This window comes from Pygocentrus nattereri, chromosome 10 (assembly GCF_015220715.1).
Source record: "Pygocentrus nattereri isolate fPygNat1 chromosome 10, fPygNat1.pri, whole genome shotgun sequence".
In the NCBI taxonomy this organism is placed as follows: domain Eukaryota; kingdom Metazoa; phylum Chordata; class Actinopteri; order Characiformes; family Serrasalmidae; genus Pygocentrus; species Pygocentrus nattereri.
Genome location: NC_051220.1, coordinates 9307646 through 9326061, shown reverse-complemented (window position 1 = coordinate 9326061; position 18416 = coordinate 9307646). Strand labels below are relative to the sequence as shown.

Here is an 18416-nt window from a genome sequence, read left to right as displayed (position 1 = left end):
TTATCTCTGACATCATAATAATAGAACCTTTGGGCTATATAGAACCCTTTTCAAAAAAGTTCTATGAACCAACTACAGCACATTCTCCATTAATCTGAAGAATCCTTTCATGATGCAAAGAACACTTTAATCATGTAAAGCCTTCTTTGAGTGTTTATGGTTCTGTGTAGAACCATTTTCTTGGCTAAAGAACCTTTGAAGAGCCATCATTTTTAACAGTGTATTTATTCCGTTTGAGGAACAGAAATGAGCAGCACCTCGGAAAAAATGACTGTGATGCCTGTAAATGTGTTTCTATGCATATGCACGAAATGAAGCTCAAGTTTTGCAGCAGCAGCCTCTGTGGAGCCCAGTCCAGCCCAGTCCAGTCAAGTCCAGTCTAGATAGATAGATAGATAGATAGATAGATAGATAGATAGATAGATAGATAGATAGAACCTGAGATAATATATAGAGGGAGAGAGAAAGAGAGAGAGAAACAGAGAGAGGGAGGGATGCTGGTTTGGTGCGTGAGAAGGACAATAGGATGGGAGTGGCTAACACAACAGGGGAAGATGAGTACGAGAGAGAGAGAGGAACAGGAAAGGAAGAGTGAGAGGGAGAGGTCTACTCATCACTTAGTGACTCATCAACATCTTCTGATCTGGCGAGGTGCTGATTGTCTGGAATCTCTGACCAGGTCAACGTTTAAAGGGAAAAACCCAATGTGCCCAGTTTCTCCCCCTCACCCTGAATGCAGTCGGTCAGCCCAGATACAGTCGGTGGCTGAAGTTTGCTTCTTTTGTTTTACTCTGGAGCTAAAAGGCTAATGTAGCTAACATGTAATGGAACCTTATACCCCACCAATTAGCATTATGCTAACTGCAGGCCTAAATCATCTCACACACTCGCCTCAACAGACCCAATGATGCGGATTCTGACACTGCATCACACACACACACACACACACAAATGAATCAGTCTGTGAAAGGACTAGTAGCTGCAAAACACCAGTCAACTTTTAGTTTATGTTTTTGTTTTACTTCCACTTTAGTGTATTTTTGGCTTCTTCATCACAGGTTCGGCTAAAACCTGTAACCAAAGCCTCTTATTTAGATTAACTCTGTGCTGCCCTGAAGGCAGAACTGAATATATCTATCTGTTTAGAGTTGCATGCAAACATTTCAACATCCCCAGTCAAATGACATGCTTTGTATTTTCTAAGTGAAAATAAGTTAATCCGTTCTCTTAAATATTAAAAAAAAATTAAATAGGGCATTCTGCTTAGAGTTTAACATATCGGAAAAATAAAATGTAAAATATAAAACTTTTGCAACTTTTGTTCAAATGTTTGAAATCACAGAAGTTAAACTTTGTCCCCTAGTCGCTGCATTTGGTTTATTGCCCAAGGATTCCACTTTCTCAGCTGCATATTCTGATGTCCTTGCTTTTTGCACCCTTATAGCTAGACATCTTGTGTTGATTCAGTGAAAATGTTCCACTCCACCTTCACCTGAATGCTGGCTTAAGGAGGTTGCCTCGTTCCTCTACTTGGAATAAATCAGACACACAATTAAAGGTGATACACATAAATTTTTTCATGGGCCCCCTTTTTTGATGTTCCCAGTTTATCACAGTAATTACATAATTACAGTATTTTTTTGTAATTTTTTATATTTATGCATTTATGTATATATATATATATATATATATATATATATATATATATATATATATATATATAATGCGCTGTTGTCAGGTTAAAACCTTGTATCTCCAAAATAGTAACTTTACAGGAGTAGGAAAAAACATACTTTACTTTTAATGTAGTCAGTGGGACCAGAGTGATTTCCAAGTCATTTTGGGTCATTTCTTTCAGTCCATTCTCAGTCTGCACATGCGCGAGAACAGACAGCGGTACCAGATATAAGCGACCAGCGTTGCTGTGAGATGCAGCAAAACAATTTAGGAGCGACGCTGAAACCAAATTCTTGACAAAATGCAGGAATTAAATATTCTTCATCTTCTACATGTTGTTTGTTCATATTTTCAGGTATGCACAATGTTTAAAAATAAGCTGTGGTATGAAGTTTTATGTTACATTTAAGTCACGTCTTCTTCTGTGAGTTTATTGGCTGGTTGTAAAGCAGGAATCTGCTTACTGTCCGACTCAAGTAGACCTGGAGTTTCCCATTATCTGATTACCCAAGTGTATGTAAACGTGTTGATCAGATTCCTGAGAAAATTGGATTTTCTGTAGTTATCAGATCATTTAAGTGCATGTAAACGCACTCAGTGTTAAATCAGTTTGCTTATAGACCAACATAGTTGATTCTAATATGTTAATGCTCTTCCAGTATTTCCCTTTTCTTTAGTGTGTTATGCATTTGTGTGCATGTAAATGTCTCTAAACCACTTCTAAAAGCTCCATCACAGAAAGTTATCTCTGAAAGTTGGTGTCTTAGACATTGGTTTATGACAGTTTTGTGACCTAAAACATATATTTTTAACATTTATTCCCAACAGAGAGCACATGTATGGTGTTGTGAGGCAAAACAGTCCCAAAAACACTCCAAAAATATTAATATTAAAATAGTAATTAAAACGTCTATATGTGTGTTGTAGTCATGGTGACCCCTGCTTCCTATCACCACCACTGCAACGAAATCTGAACCATTTCACACCAAACCACTCTGAATCATTCTGTTTACGTCTCAGTGAATGAATCACACAGAAATAGCAAATTGGTGGATGTGACTCTGTAATAAAGATGATAACTAAAGTGTCATTTGCAGTTTCTGAACAAGCATTTGAAATTGCAATTTTGTAGAGAATTCAGAGCTACTCTTCATTTTTTGGTCATTATAGTCACAGCAGTGTTTTTTTATACTATTAATTCTCATGGTGTTAAATTGAGAGGCCTCCATTTCACACCATGAAAAGTTGCAAAAGCATTGAGTCATTTAGGTAACGAGACAGGTATTGATACTGAAGCCTCTCTATTCATTCTTCAGGCCTGTGCCATTTAGACAGACAAAGGAAATATGAGAGTGTGTGTATCGGGTTTCTCTGAGAAAGAGAGTTTGTGGTCAGTTTGTTTCTTTTTTCATGACCTGAAACACACAACGCACATTCAATAATGAAATAACGCATGAAATTGCTCTCGCTGGGGAGGGGCTTTTGACTTAGCTTGGGTTTATTTCCCCAGACTGTGATGTAATAAGAAGTACATGTCGCTGTTGTCGTAAGAAAACCTTGCGATGGTAACTTTACTTTACTTTTAATGTAAGTCAATTTAACCAAACTTTTTTCCAAGTCATTTTGGGTCGTTTCTTTTGGTCCATTCGTCATGAAATTTACACACAATGTAAAGGACAACAAGTATTTTCAAATTATGTGAAAAACTGAAGAATTACAAGATACAGGAGACACAAGGTTTTCTTCCGACAACAGCGAGAGGAGGTTCATTTTGTTATCAGAGTACTTCTCCTGCTAGATTGACAAAAAGAGAAAACAGCCCTGCATGTTTGTGGTCTATAGGCTTATAGAGTAGTTTCAATGCTCCTATCAGCCAGAACAATGGTCCTTTTGAAGGAACTTTGGACTAATGATGACTGACACACTTTACAGTCATCTGGGAGCAAAACCTGTTTATCCATACATGTTTTCCTATGTGTTGCCTTAGTTTTAATAGACAATAATCTAAAACATTCATTTAAAATAAAAGCATCTGTACATGTGTTCAAACCAGCGTAACATTGTCAGATATAGCACAGCTTTAGGTTTTCAAAACCTAATTAAAACAACTCAGACATGGAGCATTCAGTAGGTCCCACAGCAAAAAAAATCTATTTAAAAAAACAGTGAAGTATTGGAGGGGAAACCATGTCACAAAGGTTGCAGGGCTTACAAAGTTGCTTTAAATATTAGGTACAGCTCCAAATGTTGGTATGGTATTTACATTTACACATCTGACCTAAGATTTAAACACTGTTCCCTTATAATTCTCAGATTTTTTCTGTTTTCATCCAGTTTCATAGTCACTCTGCGTCTGTAAAACAGCCCATCACGAAACCAATTTTCAACATTTGAGAAACCAATTTTAATATAAAACAATGTTTTAGGAGACTTAGGAATTAGTATAAAACAGATTAATGTTTACTTTTTATATCATTAATGTTATACTACATTAAAAAATATGTCTTTTATTTAAAATTCATTTGTCAGAGACTGTGGTGGTGTTATCAGGACTCTTAATACATTTTAACAGTGTTTTTAGCTCTGTTAAACCACTTCTTTGGGTCGAGGTTCATCAGTGAGGAAGTATCTCAAGGTGTTACAAGGCGAGTCATACCTGCTCACTGTATTTAATTCATTTGTTAATAATTAGGTTTATCAGGGAGCTCATAACTTCTGTGTGTCACCGGTGCTATGCGCTTCAATGGCTTGGTAATTCAAATTTTGTCAAAATAATAGCTATATATCCTTTTGTGTTACTGATTTTAAATAGCTGCACAAGGTCACCTGACAGCCAACGAGTCAGCCAGTTTAGAAAATCCTCAATTTTATCCAGAATGTCACTGCAGTCACCGTCACTGGTGTTACACCATGTTAATACAACACCACTGACTGTACAATAGGTTTGGAATTAAGCTCTCCTTTTTGCATATATGATAATAGGAGGTGTTGATGGATATATTAAGATCATTGAGTTTTGGGATGAAAGAAACTGATTGTTTTTTAAATGTATCCACCTAAATTCCCACTCCAAATGGAGAATGACCCAAGTACAAGCGTTGTTGTGATCTATTTAAACCCAAATCATTAATAGAATAATAAGCTAAATATATACAAAATCATCATTTAAAGGGTACTTTCTATTTGAAGATATCTGCCCCAAATCCTAACCCCAATATTTACCCTCTTTTTTTTGTATTTTTTTCAATGCTATATTTTGAATACCACTTTATTTCTTTTAAAGTAAAGTTAAAGGATTTCGATTTGAAATGATCCTGCATATCCAAGTATTAGTCACACCCCTGTATTTTAGAGCAGGACGTGTGGCTGCATCCCTGTCCCTCATGGCCACATGTCGAGCAGTTACATCTCATTGTTTTGAAGCAAATGTGTCCCAAAGTCTGAAAACCAGCGTGGAAGAACTGAAGACCTGTCGCACATCCTCTTGAATTAAGTCCTTTTTTCGCGTCTTAATTAAAAACATGATGATTTTATGTGTTTTCCAGCTGTTCAAAGCTGAGTTTGCTATGTACTTTGAAAAGGGTTCTATGTAGAATCAAAAAGGATTCTGCTATTTTTATGATGCCAAGGTTGTATCAATAGAAGAACCCTGTTTTGGTGCACTGTAGAACCCTTTTCGTTAAGATTATCTATAGAACCATGTATAACACATTCTCCATCAATCTGAAGAACCCTTGCAAAGAACCCTTTAATCATGCAAGGAGGCCTTGAGTGTTCCTTTAGTTCCTTGAGTTTCTTTATTAAAGAACCCTTGAAAAGCCATCATTTTTTAGTGTGTACACCAAAAGGTAGTAAACTGGCTCTGGGTCCCACCCCTTGTCACTGGGGTAGATCCTTCAAGGGCACATAGCAGCACCTTTAATCAGGAAACATAATTGTACCAAAATCCACTGAAAGTTGTATTGACTCCACACACCCCATCACGTCTCCAGGCTTTTTATTTTACAGTTCTGATTTAAAACGTTAGTTTATGAAAAGGTACAAATATGTACTTTTCACCTGGAAAAAGTTATTTAAGGATCACAGTTGGACCTTAAAACCACTGTTGTACCCTTGAGGGAACTTCTACATTGTTTTAACCTTGATGAACAAAAAAATGTACTTGCACAGAAGCTTTATGTTTGAAGAACCTTTACATTAAATTGGTACAGAAGAACGGACTGCAGTCATTTTCCACAGTTGATTTCCACAGTTTATGCTGCAGCAAAAAAAGTTTGAATTTTGGGCGTTGAGCTGTAAACAAAAGAATGCAGTACATAAATGAAAGAGACATCAGGGGCCTTATAAGAAAAGAGTTCTCGCCAGGGTCGAAGCCAAGGGTGGCTCAGCTATGAACAGTGAGACAGTCAACCAACGTCACTCAGCCATCATTAATAAAGCAAGTTGTTGTATGGTGAAATCTGCCATCAGGGCAGCTACCAGACAGATATTAGAGTCTGATGACGCTGCAACATCTTGCTGTGGTTGGCTAATTCACTCAGTAAACAGGTGAGCGAATGTGCGCTGCTCTGTGAGCTGCATTTTGAAGTGGACATGGTAAAATGTGTTAACCATCAATATATTCTAACGTATATAACTATAATCTACATATCTTGATTTTAATTTCATTTTACTATTACTAAGCAATGTTATATCAACACAGTTCTGCCTTTCAGTTTAGTTGCGCTGATATTCAGGTGGAAATCCATCCATCCATTTTCTAAGCCACTTCACCCTCAGGGTCGTGGGGGGGTGCTGGAGCCTATCCCAGCAGTCATCGGGTGGAAGGGAGGATACACCCTGGACAGGTCGCCAGTCCATCCCAGGGCAGCAGGTGGAAATGATGGACAGATTTGTGTGTATATATATACAGAGGAAAATGAGCGCAACAGTTTACGTCATTTTAATGCAGTAACGCTCTTTTATTTGTGGGTGCTACCCTGATGAACTCTCTGGTTCTTACCTGGCCACCCTGTTCTAAAGGTTCTAGCTACATCCTGTCAGAATATGTTAGCATATGTTGTGCTTTGGATGCTATTACGCCGGTCAACCAGCATGATCATGACGGGGTGACCAGCTAAACCAGCACTAAGCCAGAACCAGACCACGCTCTTTAAAAAGATTGTTCTTGAAGGGTTATTCGGCAAAGAATATGGTTCTATGCAGAGCTCCGGACACTCAAAGAACCCTCTGCATGATTAAATGGTTCTTTGCATCATGACAAGGCTTTTCAGATTGATGGGGAACGTTTTACATAGGGTTCTATATACAGTCTTAAATAAGATGGTTCTTTAAGAGCCTTCTTTTGTTACAAGCACGACACTGCAACAATAGCAGAACCCTTTTGGGTGCTATATAGAGCCCTTTTCAAAAAGGTTCTATATGGAACAATCTACAGCACATTTTAAGAACTCTTTCATGATACAAGGGGTTCTTCCGGTGTTCATGGTTCTATATAGAACTATATCTTTTCTATTTGTTGTCTGTACTAAAGTGCAGGAGCTAATTCAATCCACAAAGGTTATTTTTGGTGGGATATTACGTTTACATTGAGCCAGCCCCGCCCACAGCGCCCGTGCATCTATAGTGGATAAAATAAAAGTAGCATTCAATTTGCATGCTGCTTCGTGATTGGCTGTTGTGAGCACCGAGTCCTCGGTCCCTCTATACCTCGTTTTCAGTTAGTCACTTGGCGAACCGAGGCAAGGAAGGAGAACAGATTGTACAGCGGAGAGAAATGAGGGATATTCGCTCCGGCTTTTAAAGGTATTTAACTCTTTAAACTGTGTCTTGAGTGGAAGTCAAGGTTATATGCCGGAGTTCATACGTTTGGGGACATTATTTCTCGTCATAAAGTTCAGCTGGCGCCAAGTTAGACGTTGTTTTCATACTTGTTTTTTGAAGTTATGCTAAGCTAACGTTAATCAAACATCTGATACGGGCTGACGTTGGAATCACCCTCCGACAGTATTCGTCCTTTCATCCATCGTCTTTTCAGTTTTTTCCTTGTATACGTTTGACAGAAGCCACTTTGGTGGTTTAAAAAGGCTTAGAGGAAAAGTTAGATCACATTTTGAGATATGGTTGCTTGTTGGAATACACTCTCGACTTGTTCTACCGGAGTGGTTTCCTATTCGCCAGCGTCTTGTTCGATTTTTTTCGTTCTACCTTAAATGGTGAAGCAGTTACGGTCGGACACCTGAGGCGCCACAGTGTAACTGTTGCACTGCTTAAGGTGGAACGGGAGAGTTCGAATAAGAAGCCCAGCAATTTTCGTTTCTTACGTTAAGCGATGTTGATATAACATACCTGTGCTAGCGTATTCACCCCAAGTGTGGCTTAAATCTCGTCATGAAGAACAGATTACATATGTTGTAAATTCACTCTGTGTGTTAATCTAACTAGTTCATTCTGGGAGCCGACCTTTCAGCCACCTCTGTAAAGAGTAACTTATTTCAACTGTTATATTGGGAGAGAGGTCCTTTTGTCGATCTTAAAGGGGAGCTCCACCAATCTTCCATAATTAAATGGTTATGATGTAAAATGCTTCGTTCTAGAGAAACATAGTCAGAATTGTTCCCAGTGGTGGTGATAGGAACCAGACGTCCACCTCTAAAAGCTCCCTCTCAGAAAGTTTTTACGTTATTAAATGCTTATGAATACCCAGCCTGATGTCTAAGACATTGCTTTACAATAGAGTTTTAACCTAAAACGTCTTATTAAACCATTTGTTTTCACCCGTTCACGGTAGAGGGATACATGCAGGGCGTTTTGAGACAAAGTAGACATTGTTTTTTTTCTTTTATGTTTTTCACTATTTTAACATCAGCATACATTAACATCACATAGTTTTGGATAGTATATAAAAAGGTAGGGCTGAACGATTCACTGATAATATCTAATTGTGATTTTTCTGACTAACATTGTGGCTGCAATTTAAGTTGTGACTATTATCTATAAGATAAAAGGGTTTTGTTTGGCCAAGAAGTTCAGAATATCCACTTTTTCTGGCTTGAGGCTTGACCCTTGAATGTAGTGTGCCCAATTTCCAGTAAGTTGTGGTTGTGATGTCACAACATATGGAGGTTTGGTTGCCTTTGTTTAACTTATCTGTAGGCTGTTCACAAACGCTGTGTTATTAGATTCAGTTTCTACTCTTTAAATTTCATATGTTTTTCACTCTTTTAAACTGCAATTGCAATTTAAAATGATTAATCTTTCAGTCCTATAAAGTGGCTATATGTGTGTTGTAGTCATGGTGACCCTTGGTTTCTATCACCACCACTGTAAAGAAATCTGTGTCTCTACAATAAATAATATCAGTCCAAACCACTCTGAATTGCTCTGTTTTACATTGCAATGACAAATTATTGAATAGAATAGAATAGAAAAATCATATAGAAGTAGAAAAGTCACCTTTAATGCTAGGTGAGTTGCAATGGAGGGAGTTTGCTAACATAGTTCTAGCCTCCTTTTCCTCTAAAACTGTCGGTTAGTGCTTTTTTATTTCTCTGATCTCTGATTTATTCTCCTCTATTGCCATAACTGGTGCTCCTTAACATAAGTCCTCTACTGACAGGATGTCCAGTCCAGTCCACGTAGGGCCAGCGTGGCTGCAAGTTTTCATTACAGACAAGCAGGAACACACCTGATTCCAGTCTTTTAATCAGGTTAGTCTTGGTCTTCAATAGCTGACCATGTGTGCTCCTGCTTTGCTGGAATGAAAACTTAGTCACACTGGCTCTTTACACAATTGGACTCCCCTGCTTTACAGTAATTCACTTAGCTTGTGTCCTCTGAGATCTTGAGCACTAGTGTAGTACTTGTTCGCATGTTTTGTGGTAATTGTCTTTTCAGTCATCTGCTCTTCGAGCACCTTTATGATAAAGAATTATGGTAATACTTAATTTTTTTTAACCTTAAACAAAGTCACCTGGCCTAATTCTTGGAATAAATGAAGTCTTTTCCAAAGAAAACTTGTCCAGGAATGTAACTTGTGCTGCTGATAGTTTAATAGTAAACTATGATGTACAAGACAGGCAAACAAGCTTTTGGTTTCACTCATTCAGTTAAGCTACTTTCAGTGTCTTGCACATCCGGTATGTTTCTGTTTCTTGGTAACTAACCTGTCTGGGGAATTGGGTTAGGGTATTTTTTGGCACAGTGTCTGGGAGTTTTTTTTGTTCTCAGCACCATTTGTTCTACAGAACAGTCCTTTTTGTGAAGTTAACACTTAGTGACAAAGTTTAACATGTTTTTCAAATGATAAAAGCATTTGTGGGTTGATTTGTGTAACTGAAAAGGCTGTGTAAATGCCCCCTCCACCTGCCCTTTTAGCCAAAAAGGTGGGAGAGCCAGCACAGAAAGTGAACGTTTTCGGGCTGATACGGCAGAAAAGGGGAAACACCTCAAAAAGGTTGCAATACAGTCACACCATGACCCATGTGCTCTGGATCAGCCGTCTTTTGTTTCATTTCTCCACCACTAACTCAAGGTTTCTTTTCTTTGGGTGCTTTCATTTGTAACCTTCTTTCTCAGGAAACATGAGTGATCCCTGGACTTGGCTGCTCACCTCAGTAGTCATTTTGTCTTGGAGAAAGCGAACAGGGAGCTGAATGTAGTGAAGTTTGACAAAACCTTGTATCTTGGAAACTTAACTTAAAAGTTAACTCATCCCTATACGTCCCTACCAATTACGTTTGCAATCGAGTAATCTACCGATTATTTCTGACATAGTCAGTCCAGAAACTTAAAATAGACTGAACTCTACAGTAGCAAATGATTTTATATTTTTTTAAAGACTCCAGAATATTTTCTAGATTTTAATAGTGACCTTAAAATTTAAGTTTAATCGATTAATCGTGATGCCCCTACATTCTTAAAAAAGACAGTTCTTCAAGGGTTCTTTAGTAAAGACAGTGGTTCTATATTCTATATGAATATGTTGTATTCTATGTAGAACCATGTTGAAAATGGTTCTGTATAGCACTAAAAAGGGTTCTGCTATTGTTACACTGTCAAACTTTATACAATAGAACACTTTATGGTGCTATATAGAACCCTGCGAAGAACCATTTAATCATGCAAATGGTTCTTTGAGTGTTCATGGTTCTATATATAAACTATTGTCTTCTACTAAAGAGCCCTTGAAGAACTATATGTAAGAGGATAGGGTTTAATCAATGAATCAAAACAGTCCTGGCCTGAAATATCTGGAACGTGGAGTGTTCGGTCCAGTTGTACTCTGACGTAGAAAGTGATGTCACACTTCCAGCCACCAAATTCCTCATGGCACCAGTGAGGCCTGGGGCCGGTCTTACTTTGCACTAGTATGGAAAATATCTCTGTGGTCTAGCCCACGTAATATACACACATGCACGACCTTTGGAGGTCTCTCCGGGGGCTGACACATTCTGAGAACTGAAGTGAGTAGTGTCAGTTTATTTCAGGGTTATTTACGTGTTCACATTCACTCAGTTATGAAGGCTGCAAATAGGTGCAGTCATGTTTCACCCTTAGTTAAACCCACTTAGACAGCAGAAATGATGATTGAATCAGAAACGCTTTGCCAGGATCGCACAAAAGTAAATAACCTGCCTGGTTTGTATGGTGGGTCATTAACTGATTTAACAGAGTGAATGAATCTGAATCATTCCAGATATATCTATGACAGAAATTATTGAGGGACGATGTGATTATGATTAACCACCAGAGATGGCACTGATCTGATATCAGTACTTGATATCAGAGTATCAAGGCTACATTTACACAGCAGGTAAATTTGGCCCAAACCTGAGGATTGATCCAATCCTGTAACAAATCTGTCCTGAAATTGCAGTGATGTTATCTCTGTATTTCTTTATGTGGTGTAGTATTGTTTTTTTTTTTTTGTCAAAGCAATTTTGACTCCCAGAGTCCAGTTTCAGTTGGACTCTGCAGGGTATGCACCTAGTGATCACTAACCATGCCTGATCTTGGAACTCAAACATGACTTTTTAGTATATTTAAGCAAATTCAGGGCAATAACTGGTCATTTGACATCATACCAATTGAAGAACCCTTTCTGGTGCTATATAGAACCCTTTTTCCAAAAGGTTCCATGTAGAACCATATACAGCACATTCTCCATTAAGCTGAGGAGTTCTTTTATGATACATAGAACCCTTTAATCATGCAGAGGGTTCTTTGAGTGCTCATGGTGCTGTGTAAAACTATTTATAGCCATGTATATGAATCTGAAGAACCATTTTACCATGCAGAGAACCATTTAAGCATGCAAATGCTTGTATGTAGACCCCATGGTTCTAAACTGACCCATTGCCTCTACTAAAGAACCCAGTTTTAAGTTTGTGGTGTGCTGTTATCTGTAAGCAGTTTTTTAAGGAAAGTAGTCATAGTACACTCAGACACAGCACACTCTACTTGTGGTTTGTGATGTTCTGTGGAAACATTGGAAACTGATCTCTCTTCTCGCAACGTAGATTCCCATGATTCGCTCAGCCTCTGTGCTGTTTATAACCACAAATGCTTGGCTGTGAATCAGCAGACATACTGCTAAGGGAAGGCGATATGCCAAATATAAGATGATGATATACAATATGTATACAGTGTTCTGAGGTTTTGGGGACTGCATGCATTTTAGGCATAAGTATCAAAAATAAACCTTTGGAAAGAACAAGAGGAAAAGTCGACAAAACAAACAACTGACAAAAATGTCTAAAATATAATAATGGCATTTTGGGCTGACACCCATTCAGTTAGAGTTTATGCAGTTACTGTGCGCTTATTGTTCAGAGCCTCTCTGTTCGGCCTCAATCTGTTTTTTTATGACCCATGCAGTTGTACTGGTCATAGAATTTATTCCAATAATGACATCTTCTCTTTAAATTACACATTTAAGGCTTTGCATAGTTTTTCAGTTCTGATACCGGTACCGATACCTTGATTTCAGTGCTGATTCCTGAATGAGACCTTTTTATTTGACATGTCACTTTATGTTACACATTAAAAGTGGATGTGGGCTTAAAACAGAAATGAATGCGAAATGAAATTTAGGCAGCCAGTCAGCAGACTAGACTTTGAACAACTATGCTTAGTGGCTCATAGATGCTGATAAGACTGACTGTGTAGATGTTGAGTTCACTCACTACTGTAAAGGTGCTGAATTTAGTTACCCAGCCCCTAGTTATCATAGTTGTCATTAATATGCTTTATACACTGCTCAAAAAAATAAAGGGAACACTTAAACAACACAATATAACTCCAAGTAAATCAAACTTCTGTGAAATCAAACTGTCCTCTTAGGAAGCAACACTGATTGACAATCAATTTCACATGCTGTTGTGACGCCGTGGAGAGCGATCTGCTGCCTGCAACATCCTTCAGCATGACCGGTTTGGCAGTGGGTCAGTAATGGTGTGGGGTGGCATTTCTTTGGAGGGCTGCACAGCCCTCCATGTGCTCGCCAGAGGTAGCCTGACTGCCATTAGGTACCGAGATGAGATCCTCAGACCCCTTGTGAGACCATATGCTGGTGCGGTTGGCCCTGCGTTCCTCCTAATGCAGGACAATGCTAGACCTCATGTGGCTGGAGTGTGTGTCAGCAGTTCCTGCAGGATGAAGGCATTGAAGCTATGGACCGGCCCGCCCGTTCCCCAGACCTGAATCCGATTGAGAACATCTGGGACATCATGTCTCGCTCCATCCACCAACGCCACGTTGCACCACAGACTGTCCAGGAGTTGGCGGATGCTTTAGTCCAGGTCTGGGAGGAGATCCCTCAGGAGACCATCCGCCACCTCATCAGGAGCATGCCCAGGCATTGTAGGGAGGTCATACAGGCACGTGGAGGCCACACACAATACTGAGCCTAATTTTGACTTGTTTTAAGGACATTACATCAAAGTTGGATCAGCCTGTCATGTGTTTTTCCACTTTAATTTTGTGCGTGACTCCAAATCCAGGCACATTCAACTTTGTACTCAATGTATTCAATGAGAATATTTCATTCATTCAGATCTAGGATGTGTTACTTGAGTGTTCCCTTTTATTTTTTGAGCAGTGTACTTTTCTCTAGTGGTGTGATTTGCAGTTTATAATCGTCCCTTAAGAGCAGTCAATCCAAATCGCACAACCTGAACTGCATTCTTCCTGGATTGTTACATCTGATAAAAGCATGTTTTCGTCATGTCCATATCTTGCCATTGACCACCAAGTAAAAACAATCCACCAGGGTTCAAGGTTACCTTTTCCCCCAACTTGCCCAGTCAGCCAAGCGACCTGAAAGTTCATGTTCCCAAATATCTACTGTTCCAAGTCTTTGTATTTTAAAATTATATACACACATAAAAAGGACACCATGCTTATATAAATAAGGTCACCAAGGAAAACCTAGTAATTGAAACAAAACTGCTCAAAAATCTACCATTGAATTATATTTCTATTTAATTATAAATACAATCACATTAAAGTTATGAATAATCTGAACATTGGCATTTTCATGCATAAGTTAGCAAATATTACCTTCTGCAAGCGACATCAGTGCAATACTGGCTACCAAGTTCCCGTCCATTTTTAAAGTGAAGGTCAATCTCATGTGGAAAGCTTTTCCTTTTTTGACCAGGTGATATGCTGTTGTGACTAACTTGGTCAACTTGTAATCTGCTTCACTGTTCATCCGTCGTATTTCCAGCGGTCCAGACATGCTAACTGCTTTTTTTTCACTGCTATACATGCAGTGTGAGAGACTTGTCATTAGAGCTGAAAGATTAATTGTTTTTATATCGAAATCACAATTTGAAAGCATGCAGTTTTCATATTGCCAGAGCTGCCATTTTTTATATTACAGTCTTACAGTCTGTTGTTAAGAACATTTAATACAGTGCAAGTTTTATGTGCAAATGTTGAAATGCAAGTTTTAAGTAGGGAAATTTTACCTTATAACATGGAGCTTGTGAACTGCTATGACATCACAACCACAAATAACTGGCAGGCTGGTGCACTGCATGTTATTAGTCACAGTTCTCAAGCCACAAAAAGTATACACTGGTATTCTTAGCCAAAAAAAAGACTCGTATCTTAATTTATACCTCAATTATAAACAATTGCAATCAGAATCGCAGTGCTCAGGTGCTTAGGATTAGATATTTTGTCAGAATCCTTCAGTCCTAGTTGAGTAACTGTTTTCTAAAATTTGTAATTCCGACAAAAAAGAACCACTTTTGTCTGCCTTATTCCCTACAAAGTTTACAGATCCTCTCAGGTACAGAGGGGTCAGAATCAACCCATGAGGAAATGAAGCTGCTGACTTGCTTTGCTTTGTATTTGTGCTTTGCTGACAATTACTGCTTGTCATTTGGCAGCATATAATACCGTTGGTTGTTTTACGCGATCCATTTTTGCATGGCGAGAGTTTAAATATTCAAATGAATTGAGCCTCAGTTACCTTGTTATTTACCAACCGCATGAACTGTCCCAACCAGGCATGTGATTTTTGCTGCTCTCCTGATGTCACATTTTAATTACCCTGGCCTATTCTTTTCTTTCTTTCTTTCTTTCTTTCTTTCTTTCTTTCTTTCTTTCTTTCTTTCTTTCTTTCTTTCTTTCTTTCTTTCTTTCTTTCTTTCTTTCTTTCTTTCTTTCTTTCTTTCTTTCTTTCTTTCTTTCTTTCTTTTTCTTTTTTTCTTTTTTTCTTTCTTTCTTTCTTTCTTTCTTTCCAGAAGGAATCAGCAATATTAAAAACAGAAGCAACGCTTTATTTACGTAACGTTTATTTACTTCACTTCGCAAAATTGTTTAAGCTCTATAAAAGCTTTTCAACCTTAAAATCTCTCTGTTTAACTGTGAAGATCTATGATTGCCACAGTAGTGATGTTATTGGTGTTTTGTTGCTCAATTGTCTTTTTTTTTTTTTTTTTTTTTTTTTTTTTTTTTTTTGTGCCTTATTTTAAGCATGTCTTGTATTGGCACTGCTTCCTCCAGTGCCACTCAAGTGGGGCATGCTGGTACCTCTGCAGGGTTACATGTGTGGTCACACATGCTCGTGGAATGGAGATCAAGTCCCAGCTCTTCGCCTGAGGTCCCTGCATAGCTCAGATAGCAATCCTTATAGAGATTCCTAGCAGTATTTCATGCAGTGCTGCAGGCAGGCTAACTAGGACAAACCCTTGCGGTGGATTATATTGGAAAATCTCCTGTATGCTGGCCTATGTACATGTGTGGAGTCGCAAAAAATGTGGAAAGTCGTTCCTTGCTGGCCACCGCTTCCAGTTTTCTGCATTCCAACTTGTTTAAAAGTAATCAAGCATGTCTGTGTGTACAGCATTCCTGCAGTGGGCTACCTGAGAAAGATCTGTGGTCAGAATTGAGTGCAGGTTGTGACAAAGAACCCCCCCCCACACACCCCTCAACCCCCCATTTGCTTTGAGTGTAACATTTATGAAAATGCTCAGTTGTGGTTTTGATCTCAGCAGTGTGATCCGAGGGGAATAGCCCCCTCTTTGGTGGTTGACGTCCTCCTGCCGTCCTCCTGCGGGTTTCTTTGGGGCCCAACAGAATAAGTGCATAGCACATGCTAGTTCACCCAAATAGGTAGGTTCATTTTTGGATTAAAGTTAAGGATTTTGCCTATAGCTAGAATGCATAGATATGACTGGCCGGTGCATCTAAATATAACGGGAAACGGCACGATGAAACCTTTTTCCGCGCTTGATGTTGAGTATCAGCTGATACGGTTTCTTATTTATAAACTTCGAAGCTACAAACTGTTTTCATTTGAAGCATTTTAACTAAGATCACATCAAGAGCATCTAAAAGTTGTCTGTCATCATCAAACTACTCCAACACTTTACTACACTGCAAGAATAACTACGCTGTTTACAACCTTAGGATTGATCTGTTACAGGATAGCGGCTCCATACCAACCTGTGCTGTTGTGTTGTCTACGAAAAGCTGATAGAGAGCAGGCAGGAAGTATGTGGCCAGTAGCTAGAGCAGAAAGCTGGCATTATCTGTGGTGAGCACTCGCACCAGTCATGAAAAGTCTTTACATGTTTGAATGAATCAAGAGACCAAGAAGGTAAATCATTTTGTTCAGAGTAATTCAGGCTGATCCATAACCATGTCACATCACTGATTCACCTGTGTGATTTAATACGTAGCCAGGCATAATGCAGAGATCACAGGAAGAAGCAGCACAGTTTCTGTATAATTTCTCTGAACTCTATGCTCAGAAGGCTTGCCTGTCTTTGCTATGATTCCTCGTAGGTTGTGTTCATTAGAAACAGAAGCAACACTTTGAGATGATTGAAATGTCATGCTTTGTGTTCGTCACGTGGAAAACTATGCGGCACTGACAAAGCAGAAGTGGTGGAGTGAGCGTTTGGTGATTTCCGACATCACTCTGTTTCATGAGTATATTGTTGTTTTTAAAACATGATGGTTTGTGTTCAGACAAATACCTCCATATGTTGACTAATCTTTTACTAAAAGGTACTACAGTTTAATTAATTTATGCTTGTGTTGGATGAGAGATCAGTTCTGTTTATGTGGTGTTAGCTACACTCTTTAAATGATGGTTCTTCAAGGGTTCTTTGGTAACGAAAATGGTTCTGTATATAACAATGAACACTCAAACACTTTGCATGATTTAATGATGCAAAGAACCCTTTAATGGCTTTTGATGGAGAATGTGCTGTAGATGGTTCCTTATAGACCTTATAGGGTTTTTCCATTGTTTAAAACATCAAGCTTGTAACAATAAAAGAACCCTTTTTGGAGCCATATAGAACCCATTTCAAAAAGTTTCTTTATAAAACCATATAAAACACACTCTCCGTCAATTTGAAGGATGCTTCCACAATGCAAAGAACCCTTTAATCATGCAAGGGGCTCTTTGATTGGTTCTATATTAAAGCATTTTCTTTAAAGAACACTTGAAGGACCGTCTTTTTCAAGTGTGTATAATTTGCATTTTTGTCTTTCTTTTGGTGGTATTGGATTGACTCGTAGTGAAAAGGAGGGTCAGAAGTGGCTACATAACATTAAATATAAAGGTCTTTAAAAGGTTCTGTGGATCAAAACCATACACTCTTTAAAAAAAGGGTTATTCAGTAAAGACAACGGTTCTGTATAGAATCATGAAGAATTAAAGAACCATTTGCATGTTCAAAGGTCTGCTCTTGTACACAGGCCTGACACTGTAGCAATAGAAGAACCTTTCTGGTGCTATATAGAACCGTAAACAACACATTCTTCAAGATCCATTTCACCTTGCAAAGAACCTTTGTAGCATGTAAGCCTTGAACCGTTTGCTTAAGCCATGTCAGGTTATTTCTTTTACATAGTATTGAATAGAACTGCATGAACTGATGAGGCCTGATCTTAGGTCAGTGTTCTTATGGTGGGGTGCTTGATAAGTAAGGGCCAGTGTCTTTATTAAAGAACTCTTGAAGAACCATCTTTTTTGAGAGTGTAGAAGTTCCTCTTCTTGGTTCCTTAAGCTTCAATAACCAACTAATTATAAACCAAGGATTCTATACTGGTTCAAAGTTTTAATGGTTTAAAAGGATTTTTCCCGAAGAACTGCGTAACATTTTCATAAATTAAATGGTTTCTTAGGAAAACAAAAGTTGTTCTTCTGTGGCATCACTTGAAAGAACTCTTTTGGCAGAAGAAAGAACGAGAACTAAGCTGTTTCCTCT

The 18416-nt window shown here is 38.5% G+C and overlaps 1 protein-coding gene across 1 annotated transcript in view; it reads left to right on the top strand.

The window, feature by feature from the left end:
- The first annotated feature begins 7402 nt into the window (after positions 1-7402).
- b3gnt2b (UDP-GlcNAc:betaGal beta-1,3-N-acetylglucosaminyltransferase 2b) overlaps positions 7403-18416 on the top strand; it is a 34372-nt gene continuing 23358 nt past the window's right edge. The window contains exon 1 of the mRNA XM_017704982.1: positions 7403-7482. The gene's annotated coding sequence lies outside the window, so the exon portion shown is untranslated. The remainder of the gene's footprint in view (positions 7483-18416) is intronic.